The 6,000-nt window shown below is 44.8% G+C and overlaps 1 protein-coding gene across 4 annotated transcripts in view; it reads left to right on the top strand.

Moving 5' to 3' along the window:
- Positions 1-1,779: 1,779 nt before the first annotated feature.
- The window catches only part of RNF2 (ring finger protein 2), a 55,745-nt gene continuing 51,524 nt past the window's right edge, over positions 1,780-6,000 (top strand). Inside the window, exon 1 of one of the 4 annotated variants that reach the window (XM_007989176.3) lies at positions 1,780-2,080. The gene's annotated coding sequence lies outside the window, so the exon portion shown is untranslated. The remainder of the gene's footprint in view (positions 2,081-6,000) is intronic. The other 3 variants (XM_073011678.1, XM_007989179.3, XM_037985814.2) reach the window with 3 other exon arrangements.

Raw genomic sequence — 6,000 nt, 5'->3', positions numbered from 1 at the left:
TAAAGTTCCTGCGCTTTCTACAAATGATCACTTTTCTCAACATCAATTGAATTGCTTAATCTAACCACACATCATGATTTTCAAAAGCATTTTAATTAGAGCAAAAATTCTAAATTATGAACATCTTGTCTTGCTTTAATTGAACTACACATGTACTCCTCATGAAGGAAGAAGGGAGATGCTCCCGCAACTGCAGTTTCTAGAAAGTGGACTTTCACAAGAAGAGAGAAGCAGAGCATCTCTGATTATTTTGATTTTGTTGTTGTTGTTGTTGTTGTTTTGTTTTGAGATGGAGTCTTGCTGCGATGCCCGGGTTGGAGTGCCACGGCGCGATCTTGGCTCACTGCAACCTCTCCTCCCCAGGTTCAAGAGATTCTCCTGCCTCAGACTCCCGAGTAGCTGGGACTACAGGCGCACACCACCACACCTGGCTAACTTTTTTGTATTTTTAGTAGAGATAGGGTTTCACCATATTGGCTAGGCTGGTCTCGAACTCCTGATCTCAAGTGATCCGCTGGCCTTGGGCTCCCAAAGTGCTGGGATTACAGGCGTAAGCCACACACCCAGCCTTTTTTCCCCCCTCATTGGCGACGAGTTTAACCTTGAAGGGCTTGTAGAGTCAGATAACTGTCACTTGTTAAAGTTAGATAGTAGGCAAAAGTTTTCAAGCCACTGAAAAAGAATGCTTGCTTCCTTTGATGGATTGTTAGGTAGCATACATAATGTGCTGTATTTAACACCTGTCCTCTTTCTTTCCACCCATCCAAGGCGTCAAAGACCATCTTAAATCCCGGCTCCTCAGGAAATCATCCCCAAACACACCAGCTGGAATTGATATTTTTCTTTTCCAAATTCCTGTGTAAACTCATATCATTTATTTGGAATTGCTTATAGAGAGTTTTAGAGCGTTAAAGAACTAGAAAGGACCTAGGATTCAATACAATTCTCCCATCTCGCAGACGAAGAAAATCAAGTGCAGAGGAGCTATGCATTTTACGTAAGTCACATAGACACACATTGGAGGTTATGAACCTAGTTTGCCCGATTCCCACTGCAGTCCATTGGTTTATGCCTCAAGTGCCTTCAGATTTACGGTCTGGTATTGTTGGCTATCTTCTCAATAGAACATGACATCTCAACAATAGTACATCTTGAGATCAGGGAACTTTCCATTCTTCGTTACTTCAGCTCATAATTTATACGCATTAAATGTTGGATAATTTACTGGAGACTAACTGGCTGTGTTTTAGGTAATGATTACATCTATTAATCCATTACTTCGTAAATCCTCAAGTTCAGAAGATAATACCGGAAGGGGCCAAGGAGGTAGGATAAACCAGCAGCAAGGTAAATAGTAAGAGCTGATGACCACAATCAGAATGTTAAGCTAAGTTTTGAGTGGAAGGTCATTTTCCCTGGAGTAATTACACTTGCAGTTTTATCCTGCAAGGATGAAAATTGTATGTTTGTTGTACGAGGGTGGAAGGGTGCCGAAGTTCATGTGAAGTTCTGCAGACCAAAGCTTAAAGAGGATTTCCGCCGGTGGGATAGGTTTAAGAGGACGAACTCACGAGAAAGAAGTCTGAGTCCAAACCTCAGAGGCTGGCCAGGGAAGTGTAAAGGGTGGGCCGAAGCCAGGGCAGAAGAACCTAAGCAAAGATTAAGCACGAGGTGGAGGCGCCGTCACCCCGGCGTTGCCCGGGGGCTGCGTCGGGCCGCGGTGGGCGCCGGGGGGGCGTGGCCGGCCAGCCCAGGGCGGGGCGGTGGCTTTGGTTCTCCAGGCCAACACGCGGCGGCGCACCCTCCCCTCGCGCCGCGGGCCTCCCCGCGCCGTGCACGTCCTCGTCCCGCGCCTCCGCCCCTCGCTCGCTCGCTCTTTCCCGCCCTCCCCGCAGCGCCGGCCGAGCCGGCTTCCCCTCAGTCTCTCATGAATATTGAGCGGCCCCTGTTGTATTTCCCGAGCTCCATTGCGGAAGCCGAGGCTCGCCATATTGTGCGGCGGCGCCGGCGGCCGCGGCAGCTGATACCCGAGTCTTGCTCCGGCCGCGGCCAGCGGAGCCCCAGGCTGGGGCAGGAGCCGGTGAGTGGGGCGGGCGGGGAGGCGAAGGGCGCGGAAGCGGCGGACCGGGGCGCACGTCTGCTCGGCCGCGTTGCAGGCGACTGACGGGGACCGCGGAGTAGGGGTGGGGGGTGTGTGTCCGCGGGGGTGTGAGGGGACATGGCGCCGCCGCCGCCCCCGGCCGCTCTCGGGGCGGAGACGGCGGGGGAAGCGGCTTCTTATTGTTCCCGTGTCTTCGAGGGTCGTGGGAGGGAAGGGAGCTGGTTTGCGGAGGACCCAGTCAGCGAAGCGCCGGGATTCCTTCCTTCGCCGCGAGCCTTTCGCTACCCTTTCCTCCGCGCGGAGGCCGGAGCTGCGGCGCGGCCCCCTTGCCTCCGGGGGCGGGGGCCCCAGCCTCTCTGCAGCCCTACTCCGGAGGCGGACGGAGTGGAATGCGGGTTTTTTCTCTGGGCTTCCCCCTCGCAGCCAGGGATGTGTGTCTGCATCGTGGGGGTGGGGTAGGGGCACTTTGTGCAGATATCGCTCCTTCCTCTTGGGGGGTCGGAGTCGGGGTTCCAGTGTAGAGGAGCTGCTCGATGTTGGGGTTCCTCGGGGAGACCCCTTCTGCTTCACACATTCCTGGAGTGCCGCCTCCTGCTCTGGAGTATCTGTTGCTGCTTTCTAAAGCCGCGAGCTTACCCAGGAGGAGTCGTGGGGGGAGGGGGTGTCTTGGTTAGTTTCTGCGGGAAGCTTCGCGTTTTGAACCCTGTCGTTCATGCTGAGATCCTAGTACCCACTGTTGCCGGGAGCCCACGTCCTGCTAGTCAGAATCGTTTGCCTTCTGCAGAAGTCGCATTCTTGCTTTCAGAGATGGTGTTAGTAAAAACTGATCTCAAACTTGGAAGTTTATTTCAGTTATTTGCCCGCTAAGACCAATTATAGACCCATCTATTTGAAGCCCCTTTGGGTATCTTTTTCGAGGCTGTCGGAAGTTTTAGAGAATGTAACTTTACATTATAGAATGGTTTGAAGATGTCAGGTTTCTTTGAGGTGCGGTGAAAAGGATACAGGTTTGTATTCAGCATTTTAGTAATAGACGCTGTTTTTTAATTTTAAAAAATTAGGGCATGATTTCACTGTTTTAAACCGCGGATATGTTTAAAACGAATGTACGAGCGATTTGCATTACATAATCTACTTTTGGTAGTTCCAAGATGATCATTTGGAATACTTAGTCTAATTGGTAGCTAATCTGTCTGTTTTGCATTAAGTGCAGTTGTTGAATATTTTAATAACTTAGGTTGGTGTGAGAGTTTGCTGCTTATAGTGAAATTTGATCCTTTGATTTATAAAGTATTTAAATAGCAGCAATATGACTCTTGGTTATTCCCTTTTTCCCCTGAAATTTCTACTTTTCACAATCAACAAGTATCTTTAAAAATCTTGATTGTACTCAACCTACTTTTTAGTAAAATAATAGGTAGTTATTATATGTGACTCCTTTTTCTAGGAGTAGCACAGCGAATATGGTCTCTGACTTTTTGTAAGGATTGTAGTTATTTCCCTCAGGTATCCTTGTGGCATCCACATTTAAGGTTAATTATAGTAGAGGCAGATTTATGAAAAAACCGGCCCGAGTCAGGCCAATCCGTTTGAATATTTGAAAAATAAGCTAGTTATCGTAAAGTGTGTTGCATAGAAAATTTTCCAGTTACAATCACTAACATAATGTAGACCATGCAGACTTTAAAAATACTGGGAATCTGGAGTTTTTCTCTGCCTGTGTGAAGCTCCAGGTTTGAATGGATAGAAATATAGACCAGGTCAGCAAACATGATTGGAATTTTATTACTGACCTACAGTTTGTGGTGTCACGTCTGTGTCTCTGATCTGATTTATTCATGATTTGTGTTTATATTATGCAGACTTTGGAATAAAGGTGATATATATGCCCAGTGAATAATATATAACCAGATGTTTCAGTGACAGTTTCATTTCTATACATTAGCAAAGAAGCATAATTTCTTCCAGCAAGAGAAATGAGTTAACATTAAAACGCACTTTATTAAAATTATGGCAGTGTTTCTAGTATGACTTAAAGCGCTTCATAGTTTTGTAATGACTCATTTATTAAATTCTGGATAAACTAAAAATGCATCACAGTTTGCAGCTTTTAAGAAAGGAAAAATATGAGATTATGTACTCTGCCCACAGATCTACAATTGATTTTTAATTCGTGTTATTTATTGCACACGCTGTAGAAGACATTGTCATCAGACAATGGTTAATTTCTTGATTGAGTCATTTATTTGACATCTTAGCTGTCATAGCAACTTATTGACTGTTTCTTTGTATTTAATACTGAGTAGGTGCCCATATAATTTGGGGTACAAAGGTGGTATTATAGCATTTACACAGTCCATTCCTTAAAGGTCCATATATCCTGACTGTTTGCCCACTGGTCTTCTACCCTTTCTGCTTATTGTGTCTACTGGGTCTTCTGGTATTTCTTGTGGGAAGTGCAGTTTGATTGGTCTTACATAAATATTTTGATTGTGGTCATGAGACTCTTGGCATTTAAGTAGAAGCTAGTGTTAGTGTGTTGCCAGGTAGGAGCTAGGTGATGAGTCCCTATAGGTGCTAAGAGTTTAGGTGACCCATTACGCAGTTTTGTGTTGTGTGGAGCGACTCCGGTAGAACTGGCCATGTTCTTAATTCTCCTTTGCTTTACGGTTTTTAGGCAGCTGAGGCAGAGTGGTGTGATAGGGCTTAGTTATATATCTTGTTGGATGCTCAGGAGCTATAGACATTGCTAAAAATTCTAAGATTCCTGTTGCTTAAATTTACCTTCTCCCATTTCATTTTGAGAATTAACCTGTTTGCCATTTATCATAATTTTAAAAAATCAGTTTATCTGTATTAAGTACAGTGGTGAAGTTATTTTTGAAATTAACCTTGGGTTAAATTTGCTAATGAGGGCATACTATTAAGTGAAGTAACGAGCCAAATGAAAAACGTAAGCATTTTGGTCATTTGTTTTTAAAAGATGTTACTTATGGCCTCTTCTGCAAGGGGGATTTCTTTTTTTTCTGTGCTGTAGAGTGGAGTTGTATGAAAAGGTTAGATTCTAAAGTCGATGCATAGAATGAAAATCACATTTAGTAAAAAAAAAATAAAAATAAAAAAAAAAAATCACGCCTGAAAATCCCTCAGGAAGGCACAACAACATACCAATAAGTTCAGCTAAGCTTTGGTGTTGGAGCAGATTACCGTTTCTTTGAGCACTGCGTGAAGTAGTTAGCTTGCATTTAGGGACCTTGCATTTGGGGCGCGGAGTGGGGGAGGAGCGTTCGAAGGGGAGTGCCTTTAAATCTAAGAATCTGGATCCCTTGGGAGGCCGAAGTAGGTGGATCACGAGGTCAGGTGTTCGAGACCAGCCTGACCAACTTTGTGAAACCCTGTCTCTACTAAATACAAAAATTCGCCAGGCATAGTGGCATGTGCCTGTAATCCCAGCTACTCAGGAGGCTGAGGCAGGAGAATCGCTTGCACCCAGGAGATGGAGGTTGCAGTGAGCTGAGATCATGCCACTGCACTCCACCCTGACAGAGCGAGACTCCGCCTCAAAAAAAAAAAAAAAAAAAAAAATCAGGATCTCATGCCACAGTATCAGAGGATGTGAGAACTGGGACTACTGGGGAATAGCAGAACAATTTTATCATTTCACATTATTTCTAGGATCTGTACTATATTAACAGAGGTGAGTGCATCTGTTTGGAATAACTTGCACTTTTAAAATTATTTCTCATTTTCTCTCTCATTTAAACAGTGTAGTAGTTTAAATCACAAAAAGTGATTTTTATGCTGCAGCTTAACAGAAGCAAATTTAGAGGGTTTCAAGTTATCCTCTATGAAATAGTTTTTATAAAATAACCCAAATTTTGTTTACTTTCCCCTTCAGT

Source organism: Chlorocebus sabaeus, chromosome 25 (genome assembly GCF_047675955.1).
Source record: "Chlorocebus sabaeus isolate Y175 chromosome 25, mChlSab1.0.hap1, whole genome shotgun sequence".
NCBI lineage: Eukaryota > Metazoa > Chordata > Mammalia > Primates > Cercopithecidae > Chlorocebus > Chlorocebus sabaeus.
Note: the sequence above shows the minus strand (reverse complement) of the source record. Positions and strands in the feature narration are given on the sequence as shown.